Source organism: Caretta caretta, chromosome 6 (assembly GCF_965140235.1).
Source record: "Caretta caretta isolate rCarCar2 chromosome 6, rCarCar1.hap1, whole genome shotgun sequence".
Classification (NCBI taxonomy): domain Eukaryota; kingdom Metazoa; phylum Chordata; order Testudines; family Cheloniidae; genus Caretta; species Caretta caretta.
The window spans coordinates 105,691,843-105,711,485 of record NC_134211.1 but is presented as its reverse complement, the minus strand read 5'-3'; the positions used below and the strand labels follow the sequence as shown (position 1 = coordinate 105,711,485).

The following is a 19,643-nucleotide window of genomic DNA, read 5'->3' as shown; positions in this document are numbered from 1 at the left end:
TCAGTCACTTTAGCCTGAGCTACATTTGCTCTCAGGGTCACCAAAAGAAAAGGACAACACATTCATCTTTATCCTCCTGGAGTCATAATACAACTCAGATAATCTATAGCGAGTTACAAAGTGAAATTAAATACTTTAAAATGCCATCTATCTGATCCCCAATTAAAACATAATCTTTTTTAAAGCTGTCAATAGTTGCTGACCTGAATCAATAGAGGGGAAGATCATGATTGACACTTCCCCAGTGATCCTCAGTCAGACAGAAAATAAATTGCTCGTCAGGTCAGTAGGAATAAGGAAACACTGGACCTTGGGCTTAACCTCGTGGCAGGCAAGCAGAATTTGAGGTAGTTTGTGATGATTCTATTTTTTAACTGATTGTGCGGGAGGGAAAGAAATGATACATCAGAAAGTTTTTAAAAAATAATTCTTAAGTTCTAAAATCATGGATCTTTAGAAAAGTATTTGCAAAAGTAGTTTTTCTTTGATCTTCCTATATACTGAAGTTATTGAGTCAAATTCAACCAGTCTCCTAAGAGTACAAGATTTAGTTCCTTTTCATTTACATTTAAGAAATATAAGCTTACACTTGTTTAAGTATATCCTGCATATTCCTCGCTTTCGCTACAGGAGTTTTAACTATCTAAATCTAGTGTTTGACATCTATGACTTGTGAGTGAGCATTCTACAGTATGTAAGCTTAGGGTAATAGGACTAAACTTCCCCTATGCCTCCTGACCTACATTTTGATCTCTTTTATTTCTAGACCAGCTTGGAAAGTTCAGGATGAAACAGTTTTCTGGTGTGCAGAGGGCATAATAGCCTTTTCTCTTACAAGCTGTTCTTTTTCTCCAACTTTCCACAGTAAAGATTGTGGCACTAATGCTCCAACCTGCCTCTGAAGTTAGAGAAGTCAGCACAATACATTTGTTGTACTGACATAAAACAACCCTAGCTGTAGGTCAAAAGGAAATTTGTTCCATTACAGACCATGATCAGGGTGAGATTGTTCCCAGACCCCTAGGTCTACATAACAGTTCTCCTCCATGTGTGGAATTTCCCTCCCTGCTTCCTTCAAACATCATGGAATGTGCTCTGGAGGCCCAGGGTCCAGTGGTTGGGACACGAGATTAGGATTTAGAAAACCTGTATTCAGGATCCTGCTCTGCTACAGACTTCCTGTGTAAAATCAGGCAAGTCACACAGCCTCTCTGTGCCTCAGTTTCTCATCTGTAAAATGGGGATAATGGTTCTTACATACCTCACCTGAGCATTCTGAGGATAAATACATTGAGATGGTACGGTGTTTGGACACTGTAATAATGTGGACCAGGTAAGTACTTAAGATAGATAGGGTCTGCAAGGTGGTGGGATGAGAGGGCGGAACTGGCTGTGTCAGAGGGAGGACTGGGTGAGCCAAGTACAGGAGGTGAGTCAGGGGAAGAGAAGGGCTGGGAAGACACATGTCGTTCTCCCCTCTACAGATTTCCAGGAGGAGATAACACCTGGGATGGCTATGGCCAGAGGGAGTCCCTGGCTGTGCAACTCCACTGGAATCATGCTGCCAGGTATGGTGAGCACTTGATGCCTACCAGGGGAACTAGAGCAATTGCAAAGGCTCCTGGGAATCCTCAGGGTGCCTTTTCCTTGGAGAACAAACTTTGCCTTCCCTCCACTGGGAGGATGTGAAGAAAACCCCTCCTGAATACCAATGAAATGTGAGAGATAGAAGTGAATACAATATTTGCAACAAAAATGCAAAATCCATTTTTGACATAGCTTTCCCACAATAAAGTTAAGGCAATGCTGACTAGAGGGAAGAAAAAGAAATATCATTATTTATACGTCTACAGTGTAGTGGTAATTTTTGATAGCTGTTTTGGACTTCTTGCATGATTTCTAGGTAACTTTCCATTAAGCTCCAGTTTTTGTTCTATGACTGCACAGGTATTAATAGGCCACTCTGCCTTACAGTATGTGCTAACTACTTATACTAAACAATCTGTTCCACATCACATTTTGCCATGATGCTGGACCTTTCCCAGACCTGAAGAGCTCTGTGTGGCTCAAAAACTTGTCTCTCTCACCAACAAAAGTTGGTCCAATAAAAGATGTTACCTCACCCACCTTGTCTCTCTAATTTTTATGCTCCTTTTATAATTCTGGGGACTGCTCAGGTAACCACAGTGAAAGGTGTCATATAAGAACCTAGATAAATTTAGTTACAAGGTGAAGGTTTATTTATATTTTATTATGAACCTAAAAGTGGCCTATTTTCATGATACAATTTGTTACAATTTGCAAAGAATTGAAGCAAAAAAGGTCCTTTTACAAGTGAAATGGACCATTTTGGAGTGGAGAAGGCTTTGTCCAGATAATCTGAAAATTTTACATTATGGTTGCTTTTTCGAACAAAAATGGCCACTTTTTCCCCAATGTTGCAGAAATTGAGGCATGCAAAAATATCTTACAACAAACTGGTGAAAATGCCACTGTGAAATTTCTGTATGGGTCTAGACTTAGATTCATGAGTACTATGCCTCACTACATTGTGATATTATTTCTAAAGGGGAAATCACCTGGCATAGGCAGGCAGGAAGGAAAAATTGGTAGCACAAGGCTAGCCAATGAGCTACTCTGCTGGGTCATTACAGGGCCAGACACAAGGTTTTCTGTAAAACGTCTACACCGCATCATCACTTTGCAGAGCTTCTCTCTATTCATCCCCTGGGCAAAGAATATGGCTGAAGCTTCACATCACTGAAGGTAAGCAACACTATTTATAAATCACATGCAAACAAGGTAGTTAACCTGAAGTTAAGATTGCTAGCATTCATCTAGCAGAACATGTACCATCACCACTGCAGCCAGAGCCCATCTAAAATCTGAAAAGGGAAAAAGGAAAAATCCTTAACCATTTATCACTAACAAACTTGCATTTAATTCTTTTCTGAATTTCCTACTGCTCTGTTTGCCAAGCTTTGTATTCAAAAGCAAGCCACCATCTCCTGAGAAGAAGGCCCTTTGCAACAGCTTCCAAAATCTTCAGTCTACATCAGGAAACTGCATAGGGCAGACAAAAGAATCTGGCCAATCCATGAAATCAAAATGAACCTATGCAAAGAAAGATGAGAAACGGACTCTGAATATGTTTAGATACTGGGCATTACTGACTGTACCAAGCAGAGCTGGTAAACGGAGAAAAACAGTGATAAGCAAAGCAATAAAAGTCAAAGATGAATTTAAAAGATTCTTATAATTACATTAGCAGGACATTCACCTTGACACTGACATTGTCAAACACAACTCTGAATCCTCTACAATACCTCATTACACATAATCGGGAGTGCCTATCCCAGAAAGAACACAAGAACTTCCACCAAAATGTAGGTTCCTAAATCAATATGTAGTTACTTTAATAGAAGTGGTCTGATTTTCGGAGATGTTGAGCAACCACAATTCCCCTAGAAAGCAATAGGATTTGGGTGCCTAAAAAGGGTTTCCCGAATCTAACTTTAGTCATCGAGGTTTCAAACCATTGGTGTTTGTGTGAAGGGACTTATTGCACAGGTTTGGAACATAGGCAACCCAGTGATCGTTTGCTTCAAGCATGCATTTTAACAGATTATCAATTACAAAAATCAAAGATCATAAGAACAGCCATACTGAGTCAGACCAATGGTCCATCTAGCCCAGTATCCTGTCTTCCGACAGTGGCCAATACCAGGTGCTTCAGTGGGAATTAACAGAACAAGCACTCATCAAGTGATCCATCCCCATTGTCCTCTCCGAGCTTCTGGCAGTCAGAGGCTAGGGACACCCATAGCATGGGGTTGCATCCATGACCATCTTGGCTAATAACCATTGATGGACCTATCCTCACAAACTTATCTAATTCTTTTTTGAACCGTGTTATAGTTTTCATCTTCACAACATCCACTGGCAACAAGTTTGACAGGTTGACTGTGTGTTGTACAAAGTAGTACTTCCTTTGCTTTAAACCTGCTGCCTATTAATTTCATTGTGTGACCTCTGGTTCTTGTGTTATGTGAAGGAGCAAATAACACTTCCTTATTCACTTTCTCCACACCCTTCATGATTTTATGGACCTCTATTATATCCTTCCATAGTTAGGGTGACCAGATGTCCCGATTTTGGGTCTTTTTATAGGACAGTCCTGATTTTGGGGTCTTTTTCTTATATAGGCTCCTATTACCCCCCACCCTGTCCCGATTTTTCACATTTGCTGTCTGGTCACCCTATCCATAGTTGTCTTTTTTCTAAGCTGAACAGACCTAGTCTTTTTAATCTCTCCTCATATGGAAGCTGTTCGATACCCTTAATCATTTTTGTTGCTCTTCTCTGTACCTTTTCCAATTCTAATATATCTTTTTTGAGACGGGGTGACCAGAACTGCATGCAGTATTCAAGGTGTGGGCACAACATGGATTTATATGGTGGCATTATGATATTTACTGTCATATTATCTACCCCATTCCTAAAGGTTGCTAACACTCTGTTACCTTTTTTGACTGCTGCTGCACATTTAGCAGATGTTTTCAGAGAACTATCCACAGTGATTCCAAGATCTCTTTCTTGAGTGGTAACAGCTAATTTAGATCCCATCACTTTGTATGTATAGTTGGAATTATGTTTTCCTATGTACATTATTTTGCATTTATCAACATTGAATTTCATCTGCCATTTTGTTGCCCAGGCACCCAGTTTTGTGATATCCCTTTGTAACTCTTCACAGTCTACTTTGGACTTAACTATCTTGAGTAATTTTTTATCATCTGCAAATTTTGCCACCTCACCCTTCATCCCCTTTTTCCAGGTCATTTCTGAATATGTTGAACAGCACTGGTCCCAGCACAGTTCCCTGGGGGACACCACTGTTTACCTCTCTACGTTCTGAAAAATTACCGTATTTTCCTTCCCTTTGTTTCCTGTCTTTTAACCAATTACTGATCCATGAGAGGCCTTTCTGTCTTATCCCATGACTGCTTATTTTGCTTAAGAGCCTTGTTGACTGGCCTCGTCAAAGACTTTCTGAAAGTTCAAGTACACTATATCCACTGGATCACCCTTGTCCACATGTTTGTTGAACCCCTTAAGGATTCTAATAGATTGGTGAGGCATGATTTCCTTTTACAAAAGCTGTGTTGATTCTTGCCCAATTCGTGCTCATCTATGTGTCTGATAATTCTGTCCTTTACTATAGTTTCTACCAATTTGCCTGGTACTGAAGTTAGACTTACTGGCCTGTAATCGATAGTATCACCTTTGGAGACTTTAAAATAAAAGTTTTAAAATTAGCTACCCTCCACTTATCTGGTACAGACACTGATTTAAATGATAGGTTACATACCACAGTTAGTAGTTCTGCAATTTCATATTTAAGTTCCTTCAGAACTCTTGGGTGAACACCATCTGACCCTGGTGACTTATTACTGTTTAATTTGTCAATTTGTTCCAGACCCTCCTCTATTAACATCACAGTCTGGGACAGTTCCTCAGATTTGTCACCTACAAAGAATGGCTCAGGTTTGGGAATCTCCCTCACATCCTGTACAGTCTACAGTGAAGACTAATGCAAAGAATTCATTTAGCTTATCTGCAGTGGCCTTATCTTCCTTAAGTGCTCCTTTAGCCCCTCATCTGACCAGTGGCTCCACTGATTGTTTGGCAGGCTTCCAGCTTCTGCTGTACTTAAAATAATTTTACTGTGAGTCTGAGTCTTTGGCTAGGTGCTCTTCAAATTCCTTTTTGGCCTGCCTAATTATACTTTATACTTGGTTTGCCGGAGTTTTATGCTCCTTTGAAAGAAAACATAAACCAGCTGTAAAGAACTGAAATCTGTTATTCCCCTCAATCATTTAATTCCATACACCTATATTGAGACTTCACACTATACCTTAGTGGGGCATTGTCAAGGCACAACACTAGAATGCTGATATTGTGCTAAGTCAAGAGTTAAGTAAGTTCATTCCACCTCTGCTATTTTGTGTTTTAAAGCAGTCCTTACCCTAGGCAGCATCTTTCTGTTATTATTACTTCTTGAATGATAAGAGCTGGGATTGACCTTCAAAAAAGATTTAAATGGTTTTATCTGAAAAATAGTCTGTGAACGTCTATAAACTAATGTGCTGCTTTTACCTTTTACCTGCATTCACACCTTATGAGGTGTGAATGCAGCACATCAAAGTCAGCAAGGAACTTACAATAATGGATTTCAAAGTAAAAAATCTAATGCAAATCTAAGTATTTGCTTTTAGACTCTGACATCTCAACAGATTAAGTTTAGAAGTATTTTCATAGATACTATCTACATAATCTAATAGAGATGATTTCAGGAACTGAGTCAATGTTTCCAGTAGATGTTTAGACTAGCAAACCCCATTTTCAATAACATTAATAAGGAACACATTTTTGTTTAATTTTTTTTAAGTTTCTAGCACAACACTGAGGGGTTATAAATGAAATTTGGAGTCTGTGGAATCATTTTTATCTCAGCACAAAAAAGTGGCAGATGCACAGGATAAAGGAGTTCCATCTCTGTTGAGCTTATGTAACATAATTGACTTTGTTAAAGGGCATTTAGGTGTTGTTTGATTTACATCTAGTGTCGGCTTAATGCATCAACCTCATAAGGTTCCACTTGTTTAAATATTTCATTTTAAAAGGTGCAGTAAGTTCATAATTTCATCACCCTTCCCTGACTGAAATGGATTCTCCAGCTTAATCTATTACACCCATGAATAGAAGTAAATGAAGTTTTCACCCCTTTCCTTGACAAGGGAACTGAGGCTGTCGTATTACTTATTACCATCAAAGTTACACATGGTGCTGGTAAAATTCTCACAGCAGTTATAGTGTCTCTTTTATTTTAATCTTCTGAAATAAGACTTATAAATGTAAATGTGAAGAAAGCCAATGGTGCTTATTTAAAGTAATCTTTGCTGCAATTTGTCCTCAGCATTTTGCATTTACAGGGAAAATGTGTTTTGTTCTTTCCCCAGGTCCAGTTTGCATTATGTTTATTTGTGAGAACAATCTTTAGACACATGTACAGAGGATGTAATGTGTGTTTGTAGGCCCTGCCTGCACCAGAAAAGTTTTTCCAGGAGAATTATACCAGCAAAACCTCTTAGCATAGACAGTTATAGTGTCATAAAAGCACTTTCGGCAGTATAGCTTATACCAGTACAGCAAGTGAAATAAGGACATTTTTGCCAGTATAATTGCATCTACACTACAGCTTTTGCAGGCAAAGCATGAACCCTAACCAACATAGCTATGATACCAAGTTTCTAGTGTAGACCTGCCCATACCTTCATGTTTTCCATTCAAACATTAAGGTGAGCTACTCTTTTGTCTCCATGCCATCATTCAAGATGGTTTATGAATATAAATATATCATATGAGTACTTGGCACTTACATAGCACTTTGCAACCTTAGATCTCACAGCACTTTAACAAAGGTGAGTTTTTCCACACAAGGGGAAATTGAGGGGCAGAGATGTTAATTGGTTTGCCCCAACTATTGCAATGAATCAAGAGAATAGAATGGAGCAACGCTCAGTCCCTGAATTCTGAGTGGGTAGCATTTGACACCCAGTTTGCACTGATGTAAATAACTACCCAAGGTACAGGACAGTGGCGACCAGGCCCCCCATCTCCTGTAGAGAAGGCAGCAGACTAAGCAAGGCACTAGAAGAAAGGAACTGACCCTAACAGGCACAGAACTGATGCTGTCTCTCTTTCTGTGGCCTCAACGAAATCCCTGAACTCCCTGCCTCCCTTTCTTCATCTGTGAAATGGAGCTAACTCCTTCCTACCTTACAGTGATATTGTGAGATTAGTTAATGCCTCTAAAGGGCTTTGGAAGTGTAAAGTGTTATGTAAGTGCTAAGTATGATTAGAGATGGGCCTGAACATGAACATGCCATCTAAATTCATGTTTTTCATGGCAGTTCACAATTTGGGCCTCTCTCTAAAATGGGTCAAAATCAGAACACAGAATACAAACACAGCAGATCTGTAGAAATTCAGGTCTGGATTAGAATCCAATTCTGCACTCCATGGCTTGGTAAAACTTCCTAGTATTATATATCAGAGACCCTTCTCCCAGTCTTAGAAAATAGACCATGGCTAATAAATGGATCAAACTGCCTTCCCTTCCTAAATCAGATAACTCTTAGCAAAAATTATCTTCAGTTCAGAAAATTAAATATATTTTGTTTACTGCACTGTCTAAGGCTTTGTATACAGTTATGGAAACAAAATTGTGACTTTGGCTCGGTACTTCTTCATAGATTATAAATAGAACCGTACCAAATTCGTGGCCATGAAAAACATGTCATGGACCATAAAATCTGGTCTTGTGTGTGCTTTTACCCTATACTATACAGATTTCATGAGGGAGTCCAGCATGTCTCATATTGGGGGTCCTGACCCAAAAGGAAGTTGCAGGGGGGTTGCAAGGTGTTTAGTGGGGCTGCAGTATTGCCACCCTTACTTCAGCACTGCCTTCAGAGCTGGGTGGCCAGAGAGTGGCAGCTGGTGACCAGGCACTCAACTCTGAAGTAAGGGCGGCAATACCGTACCAGGCCACCCTTCCTTCTGCGCGGCTGCTGGTGGCTGCTCTGCCTTCAGAGCTGGGCTCCCGGCCAGCAGCCGCCGCTCTCCAGCTGCCCAGCTCTGAAGGCAGGGCCACCGCCACCAGCAGCCGCGCAGAAGAAGGGTAGCAGTACCACAACCCCACCTCCTACAATAACCTTGCTACCACCCCACCACTCTTTTTGGGTCAGGACCCCGACAATTACAACATCATGAAATTTCAGATTGAAACAGCTGAAATCATGAAATTTACAGTTTTTAAAACTCTATGACCGTGAAGTTGACCAAAATGAACTCTGAATTAGGTAGGGGCCTAATTATAAAACCAGAAGAAACCACTATGGTCATCTGGTCTGACCTCCTGCATAACACAGGCCATAGGATTTCCCTGAATTAATTCCTGTTTGCACTAAAGGATATCTAGTTTAGAAAAACATCCCATCTTGATTTTAAAATGTCCAGTGATGGAGAATCCACCATAAATTTTCCAGTGGTTAACAACTTGGAGGGGAGGCAGTCTGGCCTTAAAGTCCTGAGCACTACACAGGGACTTAAGAAACCTGGGTTCTAGTCCTAGCTCTACCACTGGCCTGCTGAATGACCTTAGGCAAGTCACTTTACTTCTCTGTGCCTTAGTTTCTCCATCAGTAAAATGGGGATAGTGATACCAAGCTCCATTTCCCCAGCCCCACAACTTTTTAAAATGTAAAGTCCTTAATTCTGGCTGCGAGGGAGCACACAGCAAGACTGCCTGCACTCATGTCACCATCATGCCACGTACAGCATGTTAGTGGTCTGCTTTGCTTTGGCGGTGTGCTGGTTAGGATTGCCAACTTTCTAATTGCACAAAACCGAACACCCTTGCTCTGTCCCTTCCCCACCCCTTCTCGAGGCTCTGCCCATGCTCACTCCATCCCCCTCCCTCTGTCGCTTGCTCTCCCCCACTGTCTCACTCACTCATTTTCACAGGGCTAGAGCAGGAGGTTGGGATGCAGGAGGGGGTGACGGTGTCAGCTGGGGGTACAGGCTCTGGGGTGCGGCCAGGGATGAGGGGTTTGGGATGCAGGAGGAGGCTTGGGGTGTGACAGGGGACTCTGGGCTGAGGCAAGAGGTTGGGGTGTGAGGGGATGAGGGCTCCAACTGGGGGTGCAGGCTCTGGGGTGGGGCCGGGAATGAAGGGTTTGGGATGCAGGAGGGGGCTGGGTGCAGGGGTGAAGCTGAAGCAGGGGGTTGGGGCACAGTAGATGGTTCAGGCTGCAGGCTCTGGGAGGGAGTTTGGGGTGGGCGGGGGCTCAGGGCAGGGGAGGGGGTTGAGGTGTGGGAGGGGGAGCAGGGTGCAGACTCCAGGAGGGAGTTAGGGTGCAGGAGGAGGTTCAGGGCTGGGGCAGGGGATTGGGGTGTGGGAGGGGGTGCGGGGTCCAGATGGTGCTCACCTCGTGCGGCTCCCCACAAGCAGCAACATGTCCCTCAGCTCCTAGGCAGAGGCACGGCCAGGTAGATCTGCACGGTGTCTCCTCCCAAAAGCACCTCCCCCGCAGCTCCCATTGGCTGCAGTTCCTGGCCAATGGGAGCTGCAGAGCTGGAGCTCCGTGCTGGGGCAGTGTGCGGAGCTCCCTTGGCCATCCCTCTGCCTAGGAGCCAAGGGACACGTAGCCACTTCCATGTAGTGTCAAGTAGGGAGCCTGCCAGCCCTGCACCAACAGGACTTTTAATGGCCAGGTCAGCATTGCTGATCGGAGTCACCAGGGTCACCTTTCAACCCAGCATTCCAGTCGAAAATTGGATGCCTGGCAACCCTAGTGCTGGCCGAGTCCCACACTCTGTATGATGCAGCCCCTGCTCGGCCCTCGCTGCCTCTGGCAGCTCCACTGCACCAGGGGCTGGCTGGGCCAAAGGGAAGCAGGACAAACCCATCACACAACAGCTCCCCAAGGGAGCAAAGTGGGAGGAGAGAGCAGAGGTGGGAACTGGGACTTAGAACAGCATGAAAGGAAGCAGAGCTGGGGGAGCAGGGAAAGTGTGGAATAGGGAGCAGAGCTGGGAGCTTGTGGAATGGCGAGCAGAACTGGCAGAGTCAGGGGGTTCCCTCGAAGGCTCTGGGAGCGTCAGGCTGATTTATGGGGGGAGGGCAAAGAGAAACCATCGTTCAATTGCTGTTGGAAACTATTTGATTTGTTACTTCAAACACTTCCCTTGCTGAATACCTTTTATAGAAAAAGAAACAAATGAAAATTCCAACCACACGGAACACCAATGCACGGTAGAGATCGCGACACTACTTACTCAAATTTGTTCCGGCCACCCCTCCATCATGACAGAGGAGTGACTGCTGGACTAAGCTTTCCCCCCCACTTTTTCAGGCCTTCCAGCACAACTGTCTAGGACATGCCCCAGTGTCAGAGCAAGGAGCAGCCTGGAGAATGCAGGGGGAGCTGGTACCATGCAGCCCCACAGGCCCCCTAAGCCCCCGCTCCCTGTGGAAAGCCCAGGCATACAGGCTGCACCCCCTTCTCCCTGCTGCTGTCCCACTCAGAGCAGAGGACACAGGGAAGTCCTAGGGCCCCCAGTCCCCTCCCAGCCTGCAGTGCTAGGACTCCAGCAGGGGCTGCCCAGTTGGACAAGTGCCCCAGCCTGCTATCTCCTGTGCAGGCAATGGGTCACTGACTGGGTGGCTGTCTGCACTGCTGTCTTGGGCATGGCGGGGAGGGGAGGCGCTGGCTGGTGACTCTCTGCAAATTCAGAGCTGGCCAATGAAGGAGGATGGGAAGGGCGGGGACTGGGTCCCCTCCCTGCCCTATCTCAAGGCCTCCTGTCCCTGCCTTCCCCATGGTCAGTGCACCTGGCACCCCCTTCCCCCAAGCTGGGGGGTGGAATGTTTACCTCTGCACGGGCCAAAGGGTCTGAGCATGCTCACTGACCACAGGAGGGGGAGGGGCATGCATACTATTTGAAAAATTTCCAGGGGGAGGGGGTGTACCCCAGCCTTGGGAATGTGAGCTATTCTCAGATTTCTTACTTCTTAACTCCATTAATGCCTTCATGTCTCCATTCTAAACAACGGTCTGATTCTAGAATCTTGGATTCTATTTCTGCGTAGTGCCCGGAGAGATGCCCCAAAACTCGCTTCCAGCCCTCTGCACTGAGAAGGCTGGAACCATCCTCTAACTCACACATTCAAAACATCTGTGTAGGCGAGGCAGCGAATATTTTAACAAATGCTAAGCTGGTCATGTTGAAGCATAGCGGATCCCTACACTGCAGTCATGGGGTGTGATTACAGCTCTTGTAGACATACCTCAGCCAGCTTTAATCTAGCTAGCTCAGGTACTGGAGCAGTGAAAGGCAGGAGCAGCATGGACTTCAGCACAGGCTACCCATGCTAGTAATTACCCAGGGTTCCAGCTGAGCTTGATCGGTCCCTGCTGAATCCTGGGTTGCCGCACCTTTGCTGCTCTGGTACCTGGGTAGCTTGGGTATGTCTACATGAGCGGCAGTCCTGAGCCCTGGCACCTTTAGGCTTGGCAGTTCATAGCCCTGGCACTTCTAGGCTTGCTGCATCAGTTCTGAGGGTAAAAAAAATTGCTTGATTCCCAGCATCTCTTTCACTACAAATTAAGCACCGCTGCAATCACACCCCAGGATTGCAGTGTAGACATACCCGATTCTTCAGCGTGACCAGTTTAGCATGTGTTCCATTATACACTATCCTTTTTCCACTGTGGTTGATATCCTGCCCCCATTGAAGACAATGAAAGTTTTGCTAATACTTTTAAAATGTGTTCATTTGCTAGAACATGTTAGCTAACACATTCTACCCACACACCTTTAAACCTTAGTCTAGATGAAGCCAGTGAGTCAACACTGCAATGCACTTAAGTTCCTGGGACCAGAATCTACATCATTATTTGCAAACTGATTATCCAGAAGAACATGAAAAGCTGTGGCACTGGCTGTGAGATGACTACGGAGGATCCTTTTCCTATTTCTGTATGTTTTGAATTGGGATGATGAAGAATCAGCTCCCAGTGACCTTGACCTCTTAAGGGAGACAGAATTTTGGAAGAAAATACTTTTTTTTAAAGTATCCATGTGATTAATAAGCTTTATATAAATGTTTAATAAGCCATCAAAGGCTTTAATATCATTTTATCATGTGTTTTGTTTACTCTCTTATTTGTCATCTAAAAATGTTTATGCAACATTATGAGGCAATGCATGTTTATCAAAGACTGCAGGTTAATGGGGGATGATCAGGAAACCAGAGGAAAAAGCCTAACTGGCCTGTTAAGTAGAATTAAAAGAATTTGGAGACAGTGTGCATGGCAATTACTCTCCATGTCTGCCAAATTCTAAAATACCGCCTTACATCTATGCAGCACCTTCCCAAAGGATCTCAAATAATTGACAAGCTATAAGGGAATTTTTTCACATACCACCAAAATGCAGCCACTTCTAGAGTAGAACACAGCAGCACACAACAACCCTGCACAACATTTTAGGCTGCAAAGTGAACAGGAAAAGCATATCAAACTGAAAGTACAGGGAGAATTTTAAGAAGCAGAGCATCATTACCCAATTCAGAATTTAACCTAGACGCTGGGTTTAATATCACTACTTTGCAACAACAATAATAACAACAAAAGGAAAGAATGCTATGATCTCTTTAATAAACCACAAGTGGGCAGGACTCAAGTTTAGGGGACTTAATGAAAGATTTCAAATGTGGACTTCAGATACTTCTGAAGATTTCAGATACTTCTGCTCTATTGACTTTCACATCTTCCTCCCTCCCTTGAATTCCAGGGCTTAGTATTCTATTCAGTCCCCATTCCCCAAACTCCACCTTTTTTCTCATTAGTTTCTATTTCTTATTTATTCTAACATTTCTTTTTTTGAGGAGGAAGTGGCACTTGGGATGCAACATTTAGGTCCAGATTTGAGCCCCATCAAAATTCGGAGGGTTTCAGTTCCAGAGTTTGGGTTTAAATATGCTTTCTGGTTTGGATACTATACTTCCTCTGAAACACCTTCCCTTCTCCTCCCCACCACAAGTTTGATAGTGTACAAATTAAGACTTTTAGTTTGGAAAATAATGGAATTAAGTCATCTTTGAAATTCTCATGCAGTATAAGAGTCAGTAGAAAAATCCTCAGCTGGTGTAAACTGTCATAGCTCCATTGACAACATCAGTTGAAGATCTGTCTTGTAGGTTCTATTTGCAGCTTTGCCATTGATTCACTGTGTGAAGTTGGGCAAGTCACCCTGTCTGTCAAACAATTAATGATATCTTCTTTGTACAAAAAAAAGTGTGCTTGGTGATCCTCAGATGAAATATGCCTTTAGAAGTATATATTATGTAGTTTGGATCCAGAATAAATGTTCAGACCTATCTCTACCTAAATGTGATCAGTGAATACTAGAGCCTTAAAAAAATAGATGCACTAACTCATATTGGTATTTTAGGAACTTCCACTGTTATTTTAGGAATATGCTGTCCGATTAATAAGTAAACACCTAATATTCACAGACCTGCTGGCACGAAACAACACTTTATTCTCTACGTACGTAGAAAAATGTTACTCACTCTCTTCCCCTTGTCCCATCTCTTGAAGATGTTGCTAAAGCAGATACAGATTGTCCTCATTCCATTTTCTATATTCCTCCTAAATAGAACTCCAAATGGACAATTCTATTAAAATTATTATATAATGCCACTCAGAAAAGAACACCTCTTTCTCTCTCTCTATTTTATCGCTTTTATTTCCAACACACAGTATAAGCAAGTGCTATACTAAAAATATGAGACTGCATCATGTGCACGGTTATTCTTGGCAGGTACTGTGGAATGTTTGGCTATACACAGCCATCTGATTTAAACCTAGAATTCAGACACAGCATACATCGTTGGGATGGAATTCTCAGATGGTAAAGCCACGCTGCGGCTGGAATCTTCCATTGATGGTGGTAGTTTGCCTAGGTTGGATAAGTGGACCTAAGGGGCTGATCCTGCAAATGCTTACGGATATGCTGAGGTGTACAGCTGACTGTATAGGTCTTAAAGAGGTTTGTGACCAGGTGTGAAGGAATGCTTCAATTAACATATCTGGCATGATAAATTAATCACAAATCCTCCATTTAAGACCAATGGCGTTGGGAACCCACCCAAGAGTTTTTGATTGGGTGGGCAAAAGGATTTTGCTGAGTACTGTTGGGGTAAGTGGGGGTGGGGGACAGAATAGCTAAGCAGCAGCCTGTAAGCACAATCTGACCCTGGAGAAGCCTAGAGGAAGTTCTGGGTTTAGTGTTGGCTACAGAGGCATGGGGCTATAAGCAAAGAAGAGATTCCCCTGGGTCCTCCTGCATTCCGCAAAGGAGGACTTTGTACATTTCTTGTAAATAAACAAGTCTGCATCAAAGAAACTACCAGGCTCCATCCATTTCTTTTCCCCACTGGAACCTCCCCAGGGCCCCAAAATTTTACTAGCTGCTCAGGTCTAGAAGGGATGGGGGTAGTTTCTCTGAAGTCAATGATTACAGCAGTTAATAGGTCTTCAGTGAAGACTGTAACACAGTCTTCCCTTAAAAAAAGATATTTCAAAAAGTTTGACCAGAACTTCCAGATTCCCAAGAAAGGTGGCCATATTTCTATAAATTAATTCTGCTGCTGGCATAAATGAAATGTTACTTTCCATAATACCATGACTCATAATGCTAGTTGGGGATGGACTCCTCTTTAGGAAAACCCTGGCTGGTAAGCCCTCTTATTGAATTACAGAGCACACAAGTCCACAAAGATACCTTTTTATTGTTTGTCATCTTCTTCTTAAACTCCAGGTATAATACAACCACATAGAAGCAGTTTTGAAGAGCTCCTTCCTGCTCCCTGCCTTTTATACTGCCAGGTTTCCTTCCTGGGTTCTCCAGCTGGTGAGCTAATTACCTCATTAACTCATCAGGCTATCAGCAGGTATCAGTACTCCCTTTTACCTTAAACACACCCAGTGTCCTGGGTGTTCTACGTGACCTGGGTGATGGCTTCCATAGAGCCCAGCTGGAAGTTGTTAATAGCACCCCAACACCTACCTCCTCTCTTTAACTGTCCCAGCTCAGCTAGGGGCCCCCTCTTTTCCACTAGAGCTCAGTTTTCTTCCTGACTGGATTCTATCTTTCTTATGAAGACAGCAATTCCTAACCCTGAAATTCCTACAGGTCATCACACCAGGGACAATCTACAGTCTCTGGCTCGGGATCTACCTCCAACCTTCATCAAGGATGCTGCGGTATGTTCCCCAGCTAACCCCTCATGCTTTGGGGTCTCTAATTCCCCCTTAGGAGTTAGGCATCTGGGGTTACTGCCTCCTCTGGGCCCCCTAACTGGGATACGGTGGGTTCAGCTCCCATCCTTCAGGTTGTCCTTACATGGCTGTCCCCTGCTCCTTCACCCACTTTTCTAGCTTCTCCTCTGCTCTGGTATTCACCACTTGGATCTCATGTTCTTGGTATTCATCTAGGGTTTTCACTTTCCTGCTTCTCCTTTGCCCTTGTCTTTCCTATATGGGCCCCACTTTCTTGGCTTGTTGTTTTCCATTTAGGGTTTTCTCATCTCTCTCCTCATGGACTCTGGGTCCTATACTTAAGTCCAGCTCCTCTTTTCCTGTACTCCCCATTGAAGTTCCTTCTCCTAGGCCTCCATTCTTCTTCTTAAAGGGAATGAGTTTCAAGGTTTTCCTTCTTGGGTTCTGTTGAACTAATTACCTCATTTATTCATCAGGCTACCAGCAGCTGTAAGTGCTCCCTTCTACCTTAACCACACCCAGTACTATGTGTGTTCTAGTGACCAGGATGTTGGCTTCCATAAAGTCCAATTTGAAGCTGCTAACAGCATCCTGTAATATCAAAGTAGACTAAATTTATTCTTTTTGATTGCTACTGTTTTTGAAGGATCAACCATTTTTAGCTTTTAAGTTATGTCTTAGAAGGAGCTTTCCTATGGTTTATTTATGCTTGTCAAGTTGCTGAGGTGGCTTGGTCTAAAAGCTCTAGAAATCCAAAGTAGATCAGTCCTCAAGATTGCATTGAATTTATGTAATACCTCAACCCTGAACTTGAGCACAAAAAGACCCACCCAGAACACTTGCATCAAATTAACAAAGAATGGAACATTGTATTAGCTCTGTTAAATTCTGCAGCTTAGAAAATGTTATATATGTGGCTGGACTGGGAGGATCAAATTATAACATTGGCTCCAGGCTTACTCTTTATGGAAAGTATAACAGTTCTATTCATGTAAGGAGTGTAGTTGTAACTGTGTCAGTAGCAGGATATTAGAGAGACAAGGTGGGTGAGGTAAGATCTTTTATTGGACCAATTTATGCTGGTGAGAGGGACAAGTTCTATTCATGAGCATGGGCATAAGATTACAAGAAACACAAATACATGTGAGAGTTGAAGGTAGTGTTTGTCTATACCCAATTTACCAGCAGGGCAAATGGCTCCCTGAAGTCGTGCTACTAGAAACATACAGTCCCTCTCGTATTTTATCAAGATCGCTGCTTGCAGTGTTCTGAGTACTCTAAGATTTTGTACTCGCATGTGACATATTCTGTAATCTGCTTTGAGAATAAAGGAATCCATATACAGTACATCAAAAGAAGTCCTGACACATTGAATATACCCTTTACCCTTTAATAACACAAGAAGGAAGCAAGCATTTTGTAGATTATAAAGACATTGTTTTGGAAGTTAGGGGATAATTATAGTAATTATAATGGACTTTAACGTAGTTGAAATGCCTGATGAGAGTCACTTCAGCTCCAGTTCCTTTCCTTATACTTTGGAAATCAAGGTTGAACATACAGACCTAAGATACTGATGTTAATTAGTGTTAGTCTCAACTTGCATCAGAATAACTGAGTGCAGAATCTGGTCCCACTGGCTGGGAAACAAGTCCAGGAAATGCAAGAAAAGACTGTAATGTGGTGGTGCAACATACTACTGTAGAATTCTACTGAAAAAAATAGTATAGACAGAGTTGAAGCAACTAAAGAAGCCATGCAATCTGAGCAGAGAAATAACAAAAATATACTTCTTTATTGGGTCTGGCTTTCCTTAAGTTTTAAATCAAACTAAAGCAATCACATTTTTAAAGTCTGATCAGCTGAGAAATAAGGATATTAAATATGATTAAATGTGATTGCATTTGAGTGTAAGGACTGTTCTTCCATTACTGCTTTGATTAAAAAAAAGCAATCTGAGCTATGAGGTAGAAAAGTTAAATGCATCAGGAAAGAAAAGAGCCTGAAATTTGCTTCTTTTCTTTGTGTGTATATATATATATATTATTTCTTCTTTGAGAAAATAGTATTATTTCAAGTGTGCACTTTGCAAAGTGAAAGCACATTTATGAAGTTTCTGTAACTTAATATTCCTTCATGGTTTTTAATTACTGGAAATGAGAAGAGAAAAAAAGGAAGAATCAAAAGTTGTTCTTATGCGGCATGGGAACAAGAGAGAGATTTTCAAATGAAACATGGATTGGTAACCTTGGTTCTGATGCTGGAATTTAATTGGTGCAATATTGAAGTTTAGAGAGTAATAAAGTTTTTTGTCCTCGGGTTATGAGGGGAAAATTACCCATAACATTTTTTTGGATTATAATATCTTAGCTGCTCCAACAGTCTATCTTTTTCTAGTATTATCATCATTACCGCTCTGATCGTTTTCTGTGTTTCATAGCTTCACCTCCAAGCATTTTGAAAGATGCAGAGAACCTCAGTGAACTTTTCAATGGGAGTCGGAGATCTGCCACTGATCAAAATGGATTTGGACTTGAGAGAACTGCAGTGATAAAGTCTGTGGAGCCATTTTCAGAAAGGCAAAAAGTGTCTCTCCTTAGAGATGAGATAAATGGCAAAAAAAAAAAAAAGCACAGATCACTCGCTCTCACCTCCTAATTGAAAAGTTGGCTGCTGATCAAGAGCTGGCAGAGTGACCAGCTTAAGCCATCAGGATGCCAATATATGCTTCGACCTTATTTCTCCACCCCAAAAAAGATCAATCACAGATGAATGTGATATTAGCAAAAGCAAGGACTTTTATAAAGGGGGGGGGGGAATCCATAAAAATAGCATCTGACAAAATGGTAAAAAAAAGACTGGAGAGAAAATTAAGCCAGACTGGTAGCGAACAGACTGCTTGCTCATTCCTACAGAAATAATCTAGACTCTAAATCCTATCTAAAAGTGATAACCATGAAACATTGGTATTAAAGGATAGGATAGTGCATGTTAGCTTGTTTCCTTAAGGGAATTGATAATCATCAGTTTTTTGGTTAATATATATACTACAGTTAGCCCCTAAGAATTATCTGTACAGTAGTACTGATCTATTGTCATTGCTCTAAAACATTAAATACAGGAAAATGTCTAAAGGATATTATGGTTGTAACACAAATAGCACATTAAGGTTGCCAGTAAGGAAAGAGGGTCAGCATTTTTTAACTTACTTCAATAAATAAAGAATTCAGAGCTAATCTCTGCCTCTCCTGCTCTTGTTCTCCTCTCATTTTAAAAATATTAAACACAAACCATTGAACACACTAATGCAACAATGTGATCTGACTCCTGGACACGGACCGCAGGTGGGTGCACATGCATGAGTGGGTATGGGCTGTGTATCGAGCCTTTCCAATGCACACAGAGTGCCTGCCTGCATTTGTACACCCAGGATCCACACCTTGCAGACTCAGGAGAGATGCACAAAGGAGTTATTTTGTCGTGGTCAGCACCTTGGGCTAAATTCAGGCCCATTTTAAGCCATTGGAGTCCAAGGGTTACCGGCAGCTCTGAATGGGCTTGTCTTATGCATTAAGGGTGAAACTCTCCCCCTCCACCATTGTAGTCAGTGGGAGTTTTGCCTTTGATTTCAGTAAGGGTGGGGTTTCACCCAGAATCTGTTCATATTTTCTGAACAGTCAGATTGTTAGAAGAAGAGGGAAAGAGGTATACTCCCCCTAATGGTTG

At 42.5% G+C, this 19,643-nt stretch overlaps 1 protein-coding gene across 18 annotated transcripts in view; it reads right to left on the bottom strand.

Moving 5' to 3' along the window:
* LOC142072579 (uncharacterized) overlaps positions 1-14,393 on the bottom strand; it is a 265,356-nt gene extending 250,963 nt beyond the window's left edge. For all 18 annotated transcript variants that reach the window (XR_012669065.1, XR_012669061.1, XR_012669066.1 and 15 more), the window contains exon 1: positions 14,207-14,393. The gene's annotated coding sequence lies outside the window, so the exon portion shown is untranslated. The remainder of the gene's footprint in view (positions 1-14,206) is intronic.
* Between the last annotated feature and the right edge of the window lie 5,250 nt (positions 14,394-19,643).